At 43.1% G+C, this 23284-nt stretch overlaps 1 protein-coding gene across 1 annotated transcript in view; it reads left to right on the plus strand.

Moving 5' to 3' along the window:
• Positions 1 to 23284, plus strand: part of man1a1 (mannosidase, alpha, class 1A, member 1) — a 158132-nt gene that overhangs the window by 8790 nt on the left and 126058 nt on the right. The gene's annotated exons all lie outside the window — the stretch shown is intronic.

A 23284-nucleotide genomic window follows, 5' to 3' on the forward strand; every position in this document is an offset into this window, starting at 1 on the left:
TACACCGTCTCATGGGTCTCCCGGTCGCAGCCGACTGCGAGACAGCCCGGGATCGAACCCGGGTCTGTAGTGAAGCCTTGATATGTCTTTGAACCAAAATATAAATACAAAAATAAATCCTCATTGGTGCTCCAGAGTGGCGCTGTGGTCTAAGGCACTGTATCTCAGTGCAAGAGGCGTGGAATCCAGGCTGTATCTTATCCAGCCGTGATTGGGAGTCCCATAGGGCAGCTGAAAATTGGCCCAGCGTCGTCCAGGGTAGGCCGTCATTGTAATATGAATTTATTCGTAACTGACTTGCCTAGTTAAAATAAAGGTTTAAATTATTAATTGTATTTATTTTTTAAATGTAAGGTTTTCTTGGTAACAGGGCCACCTGTTTGCGTGTGCCTTTTATAATCTTACTACAATGTCTCTTTTTGCTAGCAGTGGAAGCAAACTCAAACATTGAAAAGAAACCTAGCTTGTGAAAAAAAAAATATGCAAATAGCCAAGAAACACAAGGACAAAGTCTCACTTTAGTAGACTTTCGAGTAAAACTTATGCCTGTGTGCATTGCTTCTAAAAAATGAGTCTTTCAGCACCCCGCTCAGTGGGATAGCTATAACATCAGTATTCAGTTTCTTTGTGTATTATCAGACATGAAACGAAGCCGCAGAAATACTTTGAAAACATCTACTGCAGCATTTATTTTGCTATGAATCTCAACTTGCGCTTCTGCCCTTACTTGAGTTGACTATTTATGAAATGCTCACACTGTAGAGCCCTGATTGTGACCACCCTCCATAGTGACAGGTGAATTAGACATTCTTACACGCCAATGCCGAAATTTACCCGCATTTGGCGGGTGGCAGGTGTTAATTTTATGCCCTGATAACTTTGAGCTGGATTGCTTGTCTTTGCAATTAATTTAGTTTTGTTTGTGCTCGTTAGCATATTTAGCTATTACTAATTTTGCTGGCAATCTGGTAATAGACGCACAATGGATACGGATGGGTCTTGTAGAGTGTGAACCTGCAGGATCGAGTCACAGATTTGATGTTTGTAGAGAACGACAGGCTGTCCAGGGTCACGCCAAGGTACTTTGCACTTAGGTAGGGGGCACTGTGGATTGTCAACCGTGACAGAGAGGTCTTGGAGCGGGCAGGCCTTTCCCGGGAGGAAGAGCAGCTTGGTTTTGTCTAGGTTGAGCTTGAGGTGGTGGGCCGACATCCAAGCTGAAATGTCTGCCAGGCACGCAGAGATGCGTGTCACCACCGTGGTGTCAATTCCACCACTTTTCAACATCATTTTCATTATCTCCAGCACAATACCAGTGTCTACATATGAGAAATCGGCACGTTTCATAGAAATAAATGAAGTAAAAAGTTATATCAGAAGTAAAAATAATTTTAAGAACGGTGATTTTCAAGGTGGTGGTGACGTGGGGAGCAATAATAAAAAAAGACCTTCCCTCTGGCTAGTTAGTCATTGCAGGTTTTTCTTACTTTTAATCCTACCCTGTGACGTCACAGAAACGTATTTTTAAATGTATTTATTTTTGCTGTCTTTGTAACCACAGACCATTAGAACTTGCTGTTTTCACATATGTAATCAAATTGAATCAAGTTTTATTTGTCACATGCACCGAATACAACCAGTGTAGACATTATCATGGAATGCTTACTTGCAAGCCCGTAACCAACAATGCCGTTCAATAAATAGTGTTTAGAAAATATTAACTAAATAAACTAAAGTGAACAAAAATGTATTATCTAAATCAAAAAGTAACACAAGAAAATGACATACCAGTAACAAGGCTATATACAGGGGGTACCGGTACCGAGTCAATGTGCGGGGGTACAGGTTACTCCAGGTCATTTGTAAAGTCACTGCATAGGGGGAGGGGTCCATGTAAATAGTCTGGATGGCCATCTGATTAATTGTTCAGCAGTCTTAGAAGCTGTTAAGGAGCCTTTTGGTCCTAGACTTGGCGCTCTGGTATCTCTTGCCGTGCGGTAGCAGAGCGAACAGTCTATGACTCTGGTGACTGGAGCCCGTGCCAAGTTTTTGGGCCTTCCTCTGACAGCCCCTAGTATATAGGTCCTGGATGGCAGGAAGCTTGGCCGTACGCAATACCCTCTGTAGTGCCTTACGGTCAGATGCCAAGCAGTGGCCATACCAGGTGGTGATGCAACCGATGGTGCAGCTCTATCTTTTTGAGGATCTGGGGACCCATGCCAAATCTTTTCACCTCCTGAGGTGTTGTCGTGCCCTCTTCACGACTGTCTTGGTGGGTTTGGACCATGATAGTTCGTTGGTGATGCAGACACCAAGGAACTTAACTCTCGACCTGCTCCACTTCATGTACACACTGGTAGGTTGCTGGTGATAATTCATTTTAGGTTGAAAAGTGGCAGAATTGCCCTTTTAATGATGAAATGCAGTGCAATAACGACCTGTAGTTAACGGATTAGTACCTCCATCCTCAGTCTAATTAATGGCCCAACAGTGCAGCAGACTGTCCTCCTCCTCATCCACCACTGCCCTGAGTACTATTATGATGACGGACGATGCCCAATGTGGTGGAGCAGGAGCCGTCATTCCTCTGCTTTTGGCCATAGGCTGGGTTTTTCCCCTCTGTCAACTATCCACTATACTGCTGAATACAGACTACAGCAGAGGCAGAGTACAAGTGCTTGGAGCAGTTTACTCTGGCAACTATAACCCTCTATCTGCCACCAGGTCATCACTAACATTAAACCCTGTTTATTGTTAGGCTTGTCACGTACCTGACCTTGTTTTAACACCGGCATGGTGAATGACATCTTCACAGCTCTACATGGTATTGTTTTGCCTCTTCCGACAAATTGTTTATCTTTGGGGATTTAAGTAACCAGGCATATTTTAATAATGGCTCTCATTTTGTGAGGTCCCATTTTTTGGTTGTTGATATTATGTCTTAAGGGCAATTATGTAACGTAACGTGCAGTTCTGGGACATTTAATGTTTGGGCCATTTAGCCTGATGCAGACGACACTGAATGTTTTCAGGGGTTTGGATTGATGCTCTTTTTAAAGTGGACAATTAAAAAAAATATATATTGACAGATTGGGCCCATTTTGTCCAAATGCAGCAGCAGTATCCACTATTTTGTTTCTGAGATTGAATTGTGTGTGTTGCATTGTGGTGGTTGTATTTTCATGGACCTTTATGGACCCTGCCCAGGTTAGTAGTTTTGGCAGTGTACGCGGTGCACCACATTCATTTCCTGGGAAAGGAAAGCCGAGTACACACGCTAAATAATTTAGCCAGCATCTTCGTATTTTTCCACTCGTAAATAAGACATGGGAGGTAGGGGAAAGAAGAGGTAAAGGAGAGAAACTCACCACTGCCTTGCGCTTTTTCTCTCAGCCAGGCCATAACCCTCTGGGCGCCTGCTTTATTTGTAAAAGCTCTTCATTCCTGCCCCCGGCCCCCATACAATCTCACCTTCTCATGTCGGACCACAACCCTGCCCAGAGTCAAGCCCCGGCCTCATTCAGACTGAGCTGGACAGGGCTGATCCGGTCCAGGCCTGAGCCAAAGGCCCCCTGTTGACCTGTGGCACCATAGAGGCAGTAATTGAAGCCCTCAAGCATCTGCAGGTGCCTGTCTTTCTTTTTCTTTTTTTTCCATCCCCGCCCTGCTCACTTTTTATGCTCAGAATGCACATTTCATTTTTATTCCTGCTATAAAAGAGTGGAGAAAGGTATACTGCAGGGGACTGGCTGCACTCCCATTGACAGAGGAGAACCAAATACCTTGTGGACAGAATCTCAAAGACTGGCTTAGTAAACAAGCAGCCAAGAGGAAAGATGAGCACTCTGTTCTGCAGTGTAGGAAGAAATACTGCTCTACTGCACACTAATGGATACAACTGGAAACTCTTTACTGTTTATGTGGTTAAGGAAGATCCGTGGTACTGTGGCTCTTCTGTTAGATGAGGATGTTGGCTCCCTCTCCAATCTCTATTGATACTGACAGTGCTAAGGTACAATCCTAGAACCTAGACATCCACGCATTTACCCCTCTGTTTGGGTGTCATAATGACTTGTGAGGTCATCAAGCAGGCAAATGAATACTGACACTGATGTGTTGTGGACCGTATTGATTACTTGCCCCACCCCTGACTGAGGCACTGATTGGTCAATAATTGTCCCTAAGAGCTGTTCCCGGTTGACCTCTATCTTACACAGGTCTAAAGGTTGACATGGTGGCCAGTCACCACGGCTGAGAAATTTGACATGTGATATCGCGTGGCGAAAGGAGTTGCCCATGTGACAAAGTCTATATAGACTTTGTATCCAGTCCATCAGATCTGAATGCCAACAGTGCAGATTGGATCACCTTCACAGACCGTGCTGTGCTGTGACTATTCATTCAACAAACCGCACTTACAGGCCAACAGATTTGAATAATGTTGGGCCTCTGCTCTTTAATCATGATCTACAGCCTGTTAAGGAAATTATGGATGGCTTTGCCTAACTGCTTCCATATCGAGGGGAGGAGGGAAGAAAATCAATTGGCTTTTCACAAGGTCTTCATTAGTTTGCCTTGTGTCAAGAAGCTAGGTCAAACCAGATTCCACTGTTCCCAATAATGAATAAAAATCAAAAGAACAGTTTGAAGTGAACAGAACGCTCCCCTCTTCAATTAAATAGTCCTGACCGGACCTTGTTTTGAAGACGTGTGTACTAACACCTTTCAATTAATGTTTTTTTTTTTTTTTTTGCCAGGGCTCTGACGATACCAGTATCACAAAAGAAATGTCATGGCAAATATGAAAACAGAAACCAGACCAAACTCTTTAAAAACCTGCTCTATGTACATTGTTGTGTGCTGTAGCTTGGAAAACAAAGAAATGTGACTCTGGATGACAACATAATGATGTTTGTTTCCAACATTAGGGCTGTTTTCCTAGAGAATTTAACTCCGCTTTGTGTTTTGTTTCCTTTCAAAGATACTAACGAGTATCGTGATATTGGTATTGTTCCGGCTGTAGTTTTTGCCAGGACAGCTCTCCTCACATAATGAAAGTGATCATAAATTGCTAAATCCTTTTTTTTTCCCTTCACGATAGCATGTTTATGTTGTCAATACCTATAATCCAGCGGCTCTTTTATCCAATTAATAACAGGAGCTTCCAGAACTGCGAGTTTATTGATTTTCCTGTTGAATTTCATCAGCAATCAGTTTCTATTGATTTGTGTTTGATATGGTGTTCCTCAGTAGGATAATCTGGTATTGTTTAACACTGTTAACTACCTATCACGTTATTGGAGGCCTAATGCTCAAAATCAGCCATTTGCCACAATTTCGAGTGACCACAGGATGTGTGATATAAGCAAGATAGACTTCCATCGTCAGAGCAAATTATTTAACCCTACACGCCATATTGTTGCTGCTCAGTTTCAAGACAACATATTTCCGACACCAGTCAAACAATCGGAGAAAGGACTTGTTCTTTACGACAATGTAGTCTCTACTATGCTCTGCAGATGAGAGCTGGATGACTCTTGTCCCAAAGCAACGTTCAATGGAAGAATGTCCGTGACCTTCTGAAAGCTGTGTCCGCAGTGCCTTTTAATAGCTGCTGACAATATTCAATGTGGTTCACCTGTTGTGAAATAATGGTCTGAGAAGGTGAGTCTTGGATCCATCAGCCAATCACAATGGTTCTTCTTCGCCTACCTGGTATCAAGCATCTCTCTGGCCACACGTCGCAGTGACAGAACACACTTAAAGGACCAATGGCTTATTGATTTCCTGACCAATTCATCTCATGTAACGCAGGTGGGTAGCAGCCTGAGATTTACTGGAAAGCCAATGAGAAGCTCACAGATTTACACCACGCATGGCCACGGCGGCAAGGCATGTATGTCGCTTCATGGAAGTGGCGTAATCGCGCGTTAGCAGAAGCAACATTTCATTCACTTCGCTGCCTTAAAAATAAGTTATGATATCCTAGTAGCCTGAATGCATGTCAGGTTTAAAATGCCATTCATTTTTCATGATGTTTGTGTTGCTTGACTCCGGAATCGGCTTTGCATTTCTTCTTTGACTTTGGATGAAACACTTATAGTATTTCCTCAGCAGTGTTTTTGAAGAATCTCGTTTTGCAAGGTTGATCATCGTAAATGTTTAATGTATTATTTTTCTGTGATACTTCTGAAATGCAAGAGCTGCTGTAATTTGGTGTAAGAAAATCCAATACATTTGTTGGTCCTTTTACATAGATCCAGTTTTCTATCTCAGTGGGTGATGGCTCGATATCACAACACTGGAGACAATTGTTTTGGTGGAGTAAAAAGACCCAATATGTTTTGAGTGTTACAATTTGGGTTTAGACAGAAGCTTTATTACCACTGTTAAGTGCATTATCAAATTGGTAATACAAGTCTTTTGATGATGGTGAGAGAAGGGAGTGTAGTAGTGTCAGTGTGCAGATGGCCTCTGAGTAGGCGTGCTCCTGCGTAACTCAATCCCGCCGGTCCAGCACTTTCCCATGTGTAAAAGATGCCATCATCGACCACAGCCAAATCAGCCCGCTGGCCAGCCGCCACCTCTTTGCTTTCTTTTAGGGCGCAGGGCAAACATCTGTAACCCAACTCTGCCTCACACTTTTCAGCTGTGTGCCCATGCCATCCCAGGGGAGGCCACATTGGCTCCCCCACACAGTGTGTGTGCTGTTTGGCCATCTGTCACCCTTGTGCCAAAGACCCACTTCGTTGCCAGTGCCCAGTGTTCCACCCACACCGCCACCTCTCCCATCACTACACCTGTTAGCTAGACGTCGTCCTCCCCAGGGAGGATTTCATTAATGCTTTTGTTTCACTATTGGATTTGTTGTCCTGTAATTTGCCAGTCCTCCCTGGGGACTTCAGCACTACACACATGCCTCCAGTTGCAGATTACTCAATAGGACGCCTCCAGCAAACAGGGTCGTTAACTCCCAGATCTTTGCACAGCAGTCAATGATTTGCCATCATCTATATGCAGGAGGGAGGGGGGACTCATTGCTTGCCTCTCCAGTCTGCACGTTGGGTTAATGACAAGCTGCCGTAACAGTGGTGACCTCCATGGGGAATGCTGAAATGGATACAGTGGCTCATTGTGCTGTGTTGTCTGAGCACCAAGCGGCGGTCAACTTCACTGCCATTGATGTCAGCCATTGAGCAGATTCTATTCCACTTGAATCTATTGAAGGGCATTTCCATGTAAGAGGACCCATGAGCGCCAACATATGAAGTTCATAAATTAAGGTGTATATATATACATTTTTCAAACATTTTCCCTCCTACAAATGTGGAATAAGCCAAGGCTTTGATTTCTGGTCAACCGGATGGAAAGGGGGTCTTAGATAACATACCTTTCAGGACTTTTTCTGGTAGTATTAAAAGTACATCAAAACACAATGTTGGCGTAAAGACCCTACCAACTAATATCAACACTTCTATTTAGTTTTGGATACATTATTTGCCTTCTGTAAGGTTAAGAAACATTGCCTTGTGCCTTGTAGTTCTGTTACCAAAAACCCACATCTTTAAGACATTTTTCTACTTTCTACTTTGTAACAAGTAAAAGTAAACCCACCCATTTATTTGAACTGATAGGAATTATGAAGTGATTAAAACGTGCAATTCTGTTACTAAATCGGTAACGGAATTACTGCAATTGAATTGGCTACAATGGGAAATGATAGTAGTCACACACCACAGTTGGGTCACCTGCTACTGTCCTCCCTTCCACTGGCATACAGTCATGTTCTGCTTTTAACTGTTTTTTTTCTCTTCTGTCGTTTGTTTTCAAAGTCTTGCTTTGACCACCAATCTAGACAACCCCTCACTCTCTCTGCCACTGTCTCTTCTCTTGCTCTCTCTTCCAGTTAAAGCTTCAATATAGGTTTTTGGGCGACCTGACCAAATTCATATAGAACTGTGAATGATAGATTCTCATTGAAAGCAAGTCTAAGAAGCGGTAGAGCTGTTCTATGTGCACTATTTCTATGCTTCCCGTTCTAATGTTTTGTTTTTGAGTCTTTTTCTTTCGTTTTGTACACCAGCTTCAAACAGTTGAAAATAAAATATTTTGGGTTACTGAAAACATACACTGAGTGTATAAAACATTTAAGAACACCTTCCTAATATTGACTTTCGGTAATGGTATTTTATTAGGATCACCATTAGCTATTGCAAAAGCAGCAGCTACTCTTCCTAGGGTCCACACAAAACATGAAACTGTCATGACGTTGGCCTGTGGGTAAGGTTTATTACCTCCCCCTCCATAAATACCTTTCTCCCTTCCCTCTCTCTTGACTCTACAGAGGGACTCTTGAATAGCCTTTGTTAAACAGAGATTCTGGGAACATCAGCCGGTGGGGGGAAATGAACCATATTTTGGTAATCCAACCAGTTGAACATATGCATTGGTACTTAATGAATATGATGTCAGTTCGGTTGTCATCTGAGACATTCTCATCAATGATAGGCTGACATAAACGGTACAGTGGAAAGTCTACACATTATAGTTATCAGATTCACATGGAATTGTTGTGCAATTTAAATGTTTGAATATGAAATTATTCGTGATGGGGTGAAATGTGATTTTCGCTTTTAAAATGTGAGAATTTAGTTTTCATGAGTGAATTAGGCCTGACTCAGTGGCCCGCCCACGGGAGACATTGGTTATAAACTATGAAACACATCCTCCTCTCCCTTCCTATATAAAGCCTTGACGACAATATAATGTTCTGTTCCGGGTACATTAGGATGACGATCCGATGTCAGAAGGGTTCAGATAATAACTACAGAACGAAGCCAACCTCAGCGTGCGCTTTGGTTGCGAATAGTATGAACTTTGAACTCTTATTCACTACAGAAGTGATACCTCCTAGCCGTTGAGTTGGCAACAGCAGCTGCAAACGTGGGCTAGGAAAGAACAGACTGAGTATCCCTTCTACCACACAACAATGTTACTACAACGTTTCCAATTTACCACCAGAGACATTCTTCAAAGGACTCTGTTGGGCAACACGGCCTTCCATCTACCACCAACCGAGTAAATATTTATTGCATTTTCCTTTTCCAAATGGGTGGTAATTTAGAATGCATAAGATTCAGCATTCACGATAGAGTAGTTGCCTACAGCCCGATAGAGACATCGCTTCTCCCTTTGTTCTTCAGTCTTCCCGCTCTTTCACTCAAACCCAGCCCCCTTTCCTTTGTGTAACCAGCTGTCATATCTGTTCCGTCCACTAGGGACGTTTTCCTTCATGACGTAATTTGTAATCAAGGTATGATTCATTTTGTGTATATGTAATTCTATGTGATTTAGTTAGGTATTTAATGAATAAATAATTAAACCCAATTTTGTAATGCTCAACTTGTTAGCCAGGGTTTGTGAAGATAACCAAGAATTTACAACTTTCAGATGAGACTGAAATCAGGTGATAATTAATATTGACTGCTATTGATGTAAAATATTACTAGGTCTTTTAAGAGTTTATTCGGAAGATAACTGCTCTATAAATATTATTTCATGCTGCCCCAACTTTCTAGTTAATTACATTTAAATGATTAGCTCAATCAGGTAATATTAATTACCGAGAAATGCTATTCAATAAAATCCCATCATCACTTAATCCGGCATAGTCAAAGACACGACAAACATAATACAGGACATCAATAAACAAGAACTGCTCAAGGACAGAACTACATCCATTTTTTTTAAAGACACACGTAGCCTACATATCAATGCATACACACAAACTATTTAGGTCAAATAGAGAGGCGTTGTGCCGTGAGGTGTTGCTTTATCTGTTTTTTGAAACCAGGTTTGCTGTTTATTTGAGCAATATGAGATGGAAGGAAGTTCCATGCAATAAGGGCTCTATATTTTTCTGTATGCTTTCTTGAATTTGTTCTGGATTTGGGGACTGTGAAAAGACCCCTGGTGTGTGTGTGTCAGAGCTGTTTCCCTCTGTCACCCTCTGAATGGAACGCACACAATCCGTGTTGTCTCGAGGATAAAAAAAACAGCTTTAACCCATCTCCTCCCCTTCATCTACACAATAAGGGATCATAGCTTTCAAACTTTACATTTGCAGTTTTCTAGTAAATGTGTTTTTTTTAATTGTCTGTGTAAATTGTTCAAAGTAGTTGTGCATATGTTAAACTTTTGAAATCAATGGTTTTTGTTTGGCATACTTTTTAAAGAGAAAAATCTGGGTCAAAGTATAATTCCGTTTCGTGGAATTGCCCTGAACCTGAAGGGAAACCCTTGCCAACTAGTTTTCAGCTTTGTGTACATGTCTACCTTCGATTATGGCAAAAAAGAAACGTGTCCAATTCATCCCGGACCTCTAACTAAAGTTCCACAGATCTGAGTACCGGAGTCTGGTTTCTCCATCTTCTTGTCACTCAAAGGGAGAGAGAGCCAGTGCTGGGATTAATATAGGACAGGTATTTGATCAGTGCTGGGAGATAATGTCGGTTACTGCCCCCTTTTTGTTCTCATTAGATCCACATCGTTGCGATGGAACATTTTAAGGGCTTTTTAAAAAGGTGATAATCATCGTAGCCAGGGAGATCATTCTCCCCCTGTCCTTGGGAATTGATTTCTGAAAGTGGGTTAGTTAGAGGGCTATTGCAAGGACAATACTGTGCTCGCTGTGATGTCACACCCATTGTGAATGAGGAGGAAATCCAATAGGCCCTTACTGCACATATTGTGGTGATTTTCAGCCTAGTCTCAGTATTATGTATGAGACGCAGACAAACACCTGCATAGACAAAGAATGGTGCATTGCTTTGTGTAGTGTCTATAATGGGTGAACTAGCCTACATTCTTGTATATACAGTGGGGAGAACAAGTATTTGATACACTGCTGATTTTGCAGGTTCTCCTACTAACAAAGCATGTAGAGGTCTGTAATTTTTATCATGGGTACACTTCAACTGTGAGAGACGGACTCTAAACAAAAATCCAGAAAATCACATGGTATAATTTTTAAGTAATTAATTTGCATTTTATTGCATGACATAAGTATTTGATCACCTACCAACCAGTAAGAATTCCGGCTCTCACAGACCTGTTAGTTTTTCTTTAAGAAGCCCTCCTGTTCTCCACTCATTACCTCCACTCATTACCTGACTCCAACCTCTCCACAATGGCCAAGACCAGAGAGAGTGTAAGGACATCAGGGATAAAATTGTAGACCTGCCCAAGGCTGGGATGGGCTACAGGACAATAGGACAATAGGCAAGCAGCTTGGTTAGAAGGCTACAACTTTTGGCACAATTTTTTGAAAATGGAAGAAGTTCAAGATGACGGTCAATCACCCTCAGTCTGGGGCTCCATGCAAGATCTCACCTCGTGGGGCATCAATGATCATGAGGAAGGTGAGGGATCAGCCCAGAACTACACGGCAGGACCTGGTCAATGACCTGATGAGAGCTGGGACCACAGTCACAAAGAAAACCATTAGTAACACACTACGCCGTCATGGATTAAAATCCTCCAGCGCACGCAAGGTCCCCCTGCTCAAGCCAGCGCATGTCCAGGCCCGTCTGAAGTTTGCCAATGACCATCTGGATGATCCAGAAGAGGAATGGGAGAAGGTCATGTGGTCTGATGAGACAAAAATAAAGCTTTTTGGTCTAAACTCCACTCGCCGTGTTTGGAGGAAGAAGGATGAGTACAACCCCAAGAACTCCATCCCAACTGTGAATCATGGAGGTGGAAACATCATTCTTTGGGGATGCTTTTCTGCAAAGGGGACAGGACGACTGCACTGTATTGAGGAGAGGATGGATGGGGCCATGTATCGTAAGATCTCGGCCAACAACCTCCTTCCCTCAGTAAGAGCATTGAAGATGGGTCGTGGCTAGGTCTTCCAGCATGACAACGACCCGAAACACACAGCCAGGGCAACTAAGGAGTGCCTCCGTAAGAAACATCTCAAGGTCCTGGAGTGGCCTAGTCAGTCTCCAGACCTGAACCCAATAGAAAATCTTTGGAGGGAGCTGAAAGTCCATATTGCCCAGCAACAGCCCCGAAACCTGAAGGATCTGGAGAAGGTCTGTATGGAGAAGTGAGCCAAAATCCCTGCTGCAGTGTGTGGAAACCTGGTCAAGAACTACAGGAAACGTATGATCTCTGTAATTGCAAACAAAGGTTTCTGTACCAAATATTAAGTTCTGCTTTTCTGATGTATCAAATACCTATGTCATGCAATAAAATGCAAATTAATTACTTAATCATACAATGTGATTTTCTGGATTTTTTATGTTCTACATGCTTTGTAAGTAGGAAACAATGCCAATTTTTCAGGTTATCAAATACTTGTTCTCCCCACTGTATGTCTATGAAAAGCCTCTGATTTCTTCCTTTGGACAGAGTTGCATTCCTCTGCGTAGTTGGAGACTAGCAAGGCGTGTGTGCATGTTCGGTTCAGGCCGAGGCCGATTTATATGATGACATTGACAATATACAGTGCCAGTCAAAAGTTTGAACACACCTACTCATTCCAGGGTTTTTCTTTATTTTTTACTATTTTCTACATTGTAGTTCTGTCCTTGAGCTGTTCTAATTTATTAATGTTCTGTATTATTTTATGTTTTGTGTGGACCCCAGGAAGAGTAGTTACTGCTTTAGCAACCACTAATGGGGATCCTAATAAAATACAGAAATACCGAAATGATAACAAAGCGCAGGAAATGCAGATTATGATGAAAATGCAATGTTTTTATTTTTAAATGTAAAAGTTGGATTGAACACTATAAAACAGTCAATGTCAAAAGCCCCATTGAAATCACTTACCATATGTATTGCCACCGTAGGTTCATGAATTATAAAGCATGTTTGAAACGTTTTATTTCGAACATGATTATATCGGATATCGCGATATTTGGAGTGACGTCTTTTGAAGAGGTCTCCCCATTTCCCAACCCTAGAGGGGGGTGGTGTGTGTGTGTGTGTGTGTGTGTGTGTGTGTGTGTGCGTGTGTGTGGTGTGTGTGTGTGGAAGAACAGAACAGCACAGCCACAGAGGAAGGCTGAGAGGGAGATCTGCGGTAATTACATAGCCTCCTGCCTGCCAGTCCCTTTGGAAATCCCTCCTGTTTTCATTTGCACAGAAAGAGGAGCTGATTTAAAAAAAACAAAAAACAACAACAACAACGTTTGTTTAATTAGCTCTCGATCACTGTACAAACTTCTAATTTCATCCCACATCACAAATAAAATAAGCGTTTTTGGAGCGTTTTTGTCTCTTTGTGTTGGATGCTGAATTGTCATGGTGGGCAGATGCCAGACTGAGTCATTGGTTGGGGTTTATAAAAAAAAAAATGCTAATCTGCTAGACAAATGGTAATCTGGTTGACGGTAGAGAATAGATCAAAGAAAGGTAATTCTTCTGTTACCCTCGCATAACCTCTTCTAATTGATTTGCTTGATGGATATGCCTCCAGTCTGCTGTCTTATGGACTAGCTGCATAGCCACAGCATATCAGTTGACCCCAGGCAGCACTTCTCCTCACCTGTTTTAGTCAGTCTGTCTAAGCCTACTGTAGCTTGTCTGCCATGTCAATGCAAATGCTTGGTTTTGCTGTGTCACTCAGCGACTACAGGGCACACTGACCGTAGATCTAATGTGCACTCATTGTAGATGCTTCGCTGCTAGCTTGATAAAAAAGAGCATCAATCAGTAAATTCATCCATCATAAATAGACGAGTAGGACATTATGCAAGGTAGGTTTAACCTCTCAACAGGTCAGCACTGAATCTGATGCCTGTCTACAGATTTAGATTAGACCCACTCGAATGATGAGGGAGGCCTTTGTATTGGTCCTGTATGTTTACCTGTTCCTGCTCCTCTCCTGTGTTTAGGATAGCGTTCTCTCTGGGGAGAGTGTGATGGTCAGGGTCCACTGACCTGCCAAGGGAGAAGCCTCTTCCATATTAGCTGAGTGGGCTCTTCAGTATTGCTGATGCTTGAAATCGCAGTGAAAATTCCCCTAAGAGGAATGACGTTAGTAAATAATCGTATTATAGTGTGCACGACACAGACATGAATACTCAACGTTGAGCTGATGGACAGGTGGGCGAGGTGCGTTGTTTTTCTGCAGGTCAGGTGTATTGTTGTCCTAGCTCTGCCCGGCTTTGGTTAGTTAGTACATCCTTACATTAGAGTGGGCGTGTTGTCCTACACCTGTCTGGCGTTGTTTACTAGTACATCCTTACATTAGTGGGCACTACTGTTAGTTGTAGTGGGCGGGTGTATAAAGAGCTTGCCCCTGTTTTCCCATCTTTCATTGTTTCGCTCTCCTCTGAACAAGTGCTTAAATGCACTGTAAACACAGCGACTCCTCTTTCAGCACGATGGATCTTCCTCTAGTTCTAGCTCACATCAAAAGCAGCAAGGCTCAATCTGTTTCATAAAACACCCTAATTACCATCCCTGTTATCATGTAGTCCAAAGAGGTTCCCTCCCTCCTCCTCGCCACCTCACATCACAAATAATGATGCATTCTGATCAAGGAGCACCCCATGTACAACGCTACAAATGAGAAACTGGTAGTACACGATTCTGTATGAACACAAATTAGATTCCAAATCTGTATTCTTCATGTTAATGCTCCGGGTTCTTGTGCGTTATAAGAATTCAAAGAAGCTAAACTTTTGTCGTTGAAGTGGTGCTCCTTCTTGAACGGTCGTGTTTTTAAAGTCCCTTTTGTATTCCTGTGAGACCACTCCTTTCAGTTTGCTCATTCACACACGCTAAAAGGGAAGTGATACCGGATACCGTTCTGTTGTTAGATGGGTTTATTATCAACATTTTGTTTTCCTGCTATTTTGGACTAGTTTTGCAGTGCACTGTTAATGTAGCTAGGTAGGCTACAACTTGCATGCAAATGAACAGATCTAGCCTGTATTAGGAATTTCCAGGAGAACAAAAGCGAAGTGCAGTTGCAGATAGTCAATCAAATATGGAATGGGTTTTATTACAAGTTGCAATAGGGAGACGCCTCCAGCACAGAAGAAGAGAACATGTCTAACTGGCTTTTTATTTTAATCAGTAGGCAACTGAACTCTGAACATCAACCCAATAGGCTTATAGGAAGTCAAAACATAAGGCAGTGACTGTCAGCTTCTATAGAAGTGCAGTGTTTCACAGAATACAGAATACAATAGTCCGTGTTTACCAATCACTATAACCAGATATGAGGTCAATGTAGAACTGGGCGATTTGAACAAAAATCCATATTGTGATAAATTGCCTGAATTGATGCGATAAATAACATTTAATGTGCACCACTGTTTAAAAATAAATTTAAAATAACTTATTTTTCTCCCCAATTTCATGGTATCCAAGTCTTGTTCCATCGTTGCAATTCCCGTACGGATTTGGGAGAGGCGAAGGTCGAGAGCCGTGCGTCCTCCGAAACACAACCCAACCATGCCGCACTGCTTCTTGACACAATGCCCGCTTAACCCGGAAGCCAGCCGCACCAATGTGTCGAAGGAAACACCGTTTCACCCGGTGACCGTGTCAGTGTGCGCTGCACCCGGCCCACCACAGGAGTCACTAGTGCGCGATGGGACAAGGACGTCCCTGCCGGCCAAACCTTCCGCTAACCCGGACGATGCTGGGCCAAATGTGCGCCGCCCCAAGGGTCTCCCGGTTGCGGCCGGCTGCGACAGAGCCTGGACTCGAACCCAGAATCTCTAGTGGTACAGCTAGCACTGTGATGCAGTGTCTTAGACCACTGCGCCACTCGGGAGGCTGCGCCACTACTGTTACTTATTTTTTTGTTTGTTGTTGTATCCATCAATTGTCGCATTAACAATCACCCATCCTAACAAACCCTGTTATTTCACATTTCTCCATAGGCTACTTATCATGATGAACGATTTCAACCTGTGATATGTAGGTCGGTGTCGATTTGAATGACTTTTGGTTTATTGGCCCAGCTCTAGTTTAATCCAACATACTGCATTAAGTCTAGTGATCATCAACCCTAGTACCACAAAAAGAACACTGGAAATCATGTGTATTACAGAAAATATATGCTAAACATTGTGTTAATCACTCTAAACTGTATATGAACTTTATTCATCTTAAATGGTCCCATAGGGCTACATTGCCTAATTCTAATAATGATTTACTTACGATGTAGTCAAATGTGACTGACCACCTTGATTCGGTCTTATGTAGCAAAATTAGAATTCATTTTTCTTTTTTACATTGGATAAAAGCAGAGACACAGAGCTACAAACGGGTATATCATACACATCAAGTAATTCTGCTTTGATAAACTTGTAACCCTACTTTTGAGAAAATGGCCCTGGAAAATTTTTGGTACACCCACTGGAGAGCTCTCCTTTGGTCTACATCCATTCAGCATTGTTCACACCCTCTGAAGCCTTAGCCCCACCCATCCCTTTAAATATTCACATGTGAGGTCATGTGCTAAACAGTGAGGTAGTGTAGTAAAGATTAAGACTAAAAGTAGTAGCCTACAATAAGGAAAAATTCCAGGTAAACAAAGTGTCCAGATAATTTAAAAAATAAATATTAGATGACGCTTACCAGACACTTGTCTAAATTGATGGGTCATGTGAAAGAAATGCTATAACCACCAGCCACATATTGCTAAGTGGATGGGTCTCTGCAGAAGGTGTAAACGGTACAGCCAAATGGTTACTTGCATAGTAGCAATATCAAAAAGTGTCAATGCCAGTAGAGAAAGAACAAAATAATACACAGATATTATCAATAACAATATCAGTCATAGATGAGGAAGTTGTATGCATACAATCAGGGGTAAAGTATCTGAGCAGCAGGATACAAAACAAAAAAAGTAGCAGCAATGTATGGCGTGTGTTAGGAGAGAGTCATGTGACTAGAGGCACTGCAGATAGTGCTGATGACCGGGAACTCTCCCCCAGTGATAAACTGGTCTGTTCCGGGGGGGGACTTGGTGTGGCCTGTGATCAGGAAGTGAAGGTCTAGATTGTGGTGGAGCTTGTGCATGGTTAGCTAGCTAACATTAGGCTATAACAATGCAAATGGATTTCTGAGGTAATATTACTACACGTAATGTTAACTAGCGAGCCAGCCACTTAACATCAGCTAACTAGCTAACAGTAAGCTATAACTTGCAATGAAAACAAGTTTCTGACAAAATTAGAAACGTATAATATCTGAAACTGTAGCTAGACTCTTACCCGTATACATGGATGAACGATTCACAGCAGACTGCAACCCCTTTCATTAACTTCTTATGGGCAGGTGGGGCGGAAGTGAGCGCGTCCCACCTTGCCAACATCCGGTGAAATTGCAGGGCGCAAAATTCAAACTACAGAATTATAAATATTTAACTTTTATAAAATCACAAATGTAATACACCAAAATAAAGCTTAACTTCTTGTTAATCCAGCCGCTGTGTCAGATTTCAAAAAGGCTTTACGGCGAAAGCACACCATGCAATTATCTGAGGACAGCGTCCCGCATACAAAAGCATGAAAAACATATTTCAACCAGGCAGGTGCGCCACAAAACTCAGAAATAGCGATATAATAAATGCCTTACCTTTGATCTTCTTCTGTTGGCACTCCAAAAGGTCCCAGATACATCACAAGTGGTCCTTTTGGTCAGTAATGTCATTCTTTATATCCATAAACTCAATTTAGCTGGCGTGTATCAGTCAATAATCCACCCAATTTCCCTCCATCAAAATGCATACAAAATGAATCCCTAACTTTACTAATAAACTTTTCCAAACAAAGTTTATTAGTAACGTTGTCAAACAAAGTTTATAATCAAACGTTAGGTACCCTAATACGTAAATAAACGATAAAATTTAAGACGGAGAATCGTTATTGTCTTTACCGGAGAAAAATACCAAAGAACGCGCTCTCTTCCACACGCTTCGAAACACTACAGCCAAAATGGGAGCCACCTATAAAAACGACAATTTCTGGCTCATTTTTCCAAAAACCAGCATGAAACTTTCTAAAGACTGTTGACATCTAGTGGAAGCCCTATGAACTGCAATCGGTGAGGATTTTGCCTTATAATAAAAGTTACAGCCATTGAAAACAGTGGTAGGCTGCAAATGTTTTTTGGGGGGATGGTTTGTCCTCAGGGTTTTGCCTGCCATATCAGTTCTGTTATACTCACAGACATCATTTTAACAGTTTTAGAAACTTTAGAGTTTTCTATCCAAATCTACCTAGCTTTTGGGCCTGAGTAACAGGCAGTTTACTTTGGGCACACTTTTCATCCGGACGTGAAAATACTGCCCCCTACCCAAGAGAGGTTAAATAAGACGTCCTGTGTTTCCATTTTGCTTGTACAGCTTGCTTGGCCCGTTGTGTCAAGTCACTCTGGTTGAGAGCAGTAGTAACACATTTGCAGTTCTCCATGGCTAACGTTATATATTTTGAAAACTCCAGTAGAAGGGATTATCTACACATAATGAGCAGCTTATTTTATAAACAGAAGATGCTACACGGCAGACCAATCCGGAACTAATCTCTTGGCATGTCCAGGCCGTTCATTATCTCAGCCAATCATGGCTAGTGGGAAGGTTCCTGTCTTCTTCTGTGGCTAAACCAACTAGGCTTGTAATTTAAAAACTGTATTCATATTTACATTTGGCATACAAGTTTGTTATTGTTCAAATGTCTCTTCTATGAAGTCGTGACTTGCGACATACGCCTAGTTTCCTGAAACGAGTCACAGATGATGATTATCTAGTCAAATCTAGTTTACATGTAAGTCAACAGTCTGGCACACAATTTTCAGGCAATAGTCTCACAAATTTCTGTTGGGCTAAAACTTGAGCGAGTTTGGGTACCTATTAGGAGTGCTTTGTTGTCAGCACATCCCTATAGTATAACTTCATCACTGCAGGGCTGAGTCGTCTGTAGCGCATGATGGATGGTATGGATGGTATCGTATGTCTTCCGAGCTGTGCTTTGCTTTCCCACCAACACTAGGCCTCTGTCTTATTTGCATGTAGATGCAGGTGCATAAGGGAGTTGCTGCCCATACCAGTGTGACAGGCGCTGCATGAAGGATCACTGTAATATGTTGTGTACACTCCCTCCACCTCTCTCGTTCGTTCGTCTCCAGTGGCCAGTGGGGAGAGTTACTACTGCTACTCTGCAGGGCAATAAGCGGGTGTGGGGCATATTTATGTGATGTGTATTTCTTGTTTCTAGTGTTCTACAATGGGCGTTGTTATTTGACCTGCTTATTCCTTCAGAGCGGGCTGCTGTCTTGCTGTGGGTCAGTAGTGTTTGGTGGGGCTTTAAAGAGGTGGCAGAGAGATAATGGATGTAGAACAAATAGGGAACAGACACAGCCTGAAACAGGAATGCAATAAAGGGGAATAGCAGGTATAATTACATCATAAGGATACCTGGACCGTTCTGGCCCTCCACTTTGGTGTGAATCCATCTCCATTGAGACACCATGCTTCATCTAAGAGGCTCTCTGAGGCTCTCCTGCAGTACCTACTGGTCTCTCCTGGGAGTCTCAGACATTGCACACGGACACGCGCTTTCTGTTCTGTGTTTCATTCATTCTTCCACAATTACATTGTCCCCTTTAATTATTTCGCATCTGTTGTTCCTAAACATCCTTGAATCAGTGTGTGCTTGAATGTGTGTAATGGTGGAAGAATAGGGATAAACATGTTTGCGCAGGGGATAAATGTAGCACACACACAAACTAGTGAATGTCCCTACTCTAAATATGGTAAACCAATCAAGTGGCTGGTCTCTGTGTGTGGAGCCAGGAGGGAAGCAGCAGAAGTAGTGGCGTGTTGGGAACAGCTTGGGCATGTTGAAGAATGCCATGAAGAGCTTACTGCCTTCCAGTCTGGTGAAGACTCTCTAGAAGGCTGTATACATGATAATCCTGACAAGAGGCTGCAGCCCAGTTTACTAGACCCCAGAGTGAAACAATGACACAGATGTTGTTTGTTGCTGAAGACTTGCGCTCCTTCGGACTGGCTTTAACTGCAGTGAAGAGTATAGCTGACGATGAGACCGTGTTGCTGCTTGTGCTCATTCAGCAGCACAATGTTGCGGCCAAGATATGTCTTTGTAACTGCTATTCGCTCACTTAGTACTATCACGGATGATAAGGGCATTGTTGGAAATGTGTCATTTTAATTTTAAAGGTGTTTATCTACCTGTGCAAGGTGGACAGATGAATGGATTTAATCAGGAGTAGGTTATGATGTTCTCTGATGACACAATACCCAGTAGCTTTTAACATAATAAACTCTGCAGTTGTGGGCCAGATACAGCATGACTCCTTGTGAAGTTGTCAGGTGATGGTGGGAATATTATGAATTAGTGATGCTGGGTGTACTACCTCGTATGAGGCTCCTTGTGGGAACTGGCAAACCGTGTCGGGCAGAGGCACTGAATGTGCATGAGACACTAGAGAAGAGATTGTAGGGTAAGCTCCAGATGTGCAGGTCTGTCATGAAACCATGGCGAGACTTTCCTCGCTTTAAAAGTGTCACTAACCTGATCGTCCAGAGAAAATAGCCAGGCACATTCAGAGTGCCGATGATTGATTTGATTAGATTTCTATGCTCGGCTGCATTTGCATAATGAATGGCGGTGATTTCATCAAATGCACTTATGATGAAAGGATACACGTCCAGTGCTCTAAAGCAAGTGTGCGGTTCATTGTGCCGTGCTCCCATTAACTATACCGGAGGTCACCAGCACTCTCTGGAATATTGTATTCAAGTAGTCAAAGAAACAAAGATCTGTATTTTGACATTCAGAAGAAAGTATGGCTCTTGGTGTCAGTTTTCTCTGGCAATTTCTTCCCGTCCAAGGAGACAAAAGTCTGGAAGAAATCATTTGCTGCCAGATTTGGGGATATGAGTGTCTTCAGCTCACCTGATTTTCATGAATGTTAACAAGGCCCTTAACTCCCTATTGATTTGACTGGATGGGCCCACACATACACACCAAGACGTTCTGTACAACAGCTGACTTTATATGAGAGCGTTAGCTCAATCAAAAAGACAGTGCAAGTGATTGCTTAGGCCTAATCCTTTGCCAGAGCGTAAATGTGTCCCGACACTGTCACCTCCAATAGCCGGGCGTTCAGATAAGCCTCAGCCAGCTAAGAGGATCTTCTCCAACTCCTCTCCTCCAGGGTTAAGGATGGGTATGTTTAGGTCTGTTGCAAGAAAGAGATCGGAGGACGGCGGGGAAGAGAGAGCGAAAGAGAAGAGAACCGCAATAGTCGAGCGATGCAGGACAGAAAGGGAGAGCCGATAAGAGGAAAGACACTAAAGTGAGTGTAAAAAGCGGAGGCAGTTTGGTTGACGGTAAACGGGAGTTGGCATGGGCGTGGTGTCTGTTGACATTTCCTGTAGTTGGGCTCTCTGTCCTGGACAGCTGCTTGTCCTGAGCCCTGGGTTCTATGCCTGCTGCCGGCACTGTCTGTCTCCGTCTCCCAGTCTGGCTCTCCTCTCCTTCAGAAACCTCCATGGCACAGAGCTCCTCCAAATCCTAGTTCTGCCCTCCTTCACACACAGCTCAGTCATCAATGTGGGATGAGGGGGGAGGATGGACTGACAGCAGGGGATAAGGGAAATGGAAATTTGGCAAACAGATGATTTGTTCCCAGGTCCCCAAACTAGCTGAATTTCCTGGGCTGCTCAGCAAAGAGAAAAGAGGGAAAGATGAGCACAACATGGAGGACAGGTTAGCAGGGGATGGAAACTGACATGGGGGAGGGGAGGGAATAGTTTTTAATGATTAGGCCTTTTTATTCATTTGCCGTTTTGAATAGTCACTTATGACTCGTGATTCACTGACTTTGGTTTTACTCTTCCCCCAAACCCTGTTTTGTCCTCACATGACTCTCCAACCAACCCACATACTGTAGACCTATAGAAAATAAATCACTCCCTTGGGGCTGGTTTATGAATTAATAGACATCTGTTCCTGATCTGCTCTGCCCCCGCCCTAACCTTTTTTAAAGGCATGCACGCGTCACACTGAATGGGAATCTAGCGGTTGTCTGCCGATTAGTTCTGTGTTTTAGGGGCCTCCCCGCTGTGGACGTCTGATTCTTTTTTTTTCACGCGATTCTACATGTAAAATCAGTGTGCACTCGGTTCACATAACTTTCAGCGGTACTGTCGGCCAACAAATGCTATTGGTGTGTCTGAGCCCTTAGAAGAACAACGCACTGAGGGAGATTAATCCTCTTAACAGACAGCAGAGCCCACTATGGCCTGCTCCACCTTTATGTCCCCTCTGACGGACTCTCCTGCCGAGGCCTAGCCCGGATCAGCAGGTCGAAGAGTGTCTCTGCTCTGTCAGACCAAACACAGCCATCCAAGAGCCCTGTCTTTTGAGCATAGGTGTGTGTTACTGGACAACAATGGTACACCGCTCTGCATCCCAGGGCACCACATAAATGCCACATAGGAGAGCCTTAGTGATATCCCAGCATGCTCTACTGCACTGAGAACAGTCTTGTTTGTTTCTCATGGCAGAAAGTAACATGTCCCCCCCCCCCCCCCCCCCCCCCCCCCCCGAGCACCCGCTGTCAACTCATTCCACTGTTGCTGTGACGTCTTTGGACTACACAATGCCGTCGATTAAACAATGGGAGAGCTCCTGCTGCTGATCCTCCCGCCGACAGACCGCATGCAGAGAGTGAGAGAGCCACGAATGACGAGATTACATTTTTGACTCAAACGCTCACATTAAACCCTGACTGGAAAAGCAATTACTGCCTTGTAAATCAGGGAGGCTGGCGCTCCATCTAAGCAGGAGCAGGACTCGCTCTTGGCTCTGCCGGTCCTTGTGCCTCCGTTAGGACCACACTGTGGGAAGACCAGGCTTTGTACCGAGGTGCAGAGGACTGAATATTGAGCCGTCTGGATGGAGACCGGTAACCTACATTGAACAAAAGCATTTCCCATCTGGGAATAGTCCGCCAGAACAGCCTGCTGTTTTTTTAATTTTTTTATTGCAAACAAAATGTAGCACTACTGAATGAGTATCAATATGGCCTGTGTTCAATGTCTCCCATCTCTCCACAACTTCTAATTCAGTTCTGGCAAATGGTTCTGGTTCCAAGTCGCCTAGTTACTAGCTAAGCCAACCAACAGAACCACTGGCTTGTATTTGGCACCCTCTCAGGACCAGAGTAAGGTGTGAGTGCTGGGAGGTTGCGAGAGGGTGGGGCCCAGGGTTTTGGGGTA

Source organism: Oncorhynchus kisutch, linkage group LG21 (genome assembly GCF_002021735.2).
Source record: "Oncorhynchus kisutch isolate 150728-3 linkage group LG21, Okis_V2, whole genome shotgun sequence".
In the NCBI taxonomy this organism is placed as follows: domain Eukaryota; kingdom Metazoa; phylum Chordata; class Actinopteri; order Salmoniformes; family Salmonidae; genus Oncorhynchus; species Oncorhynchus kisutch.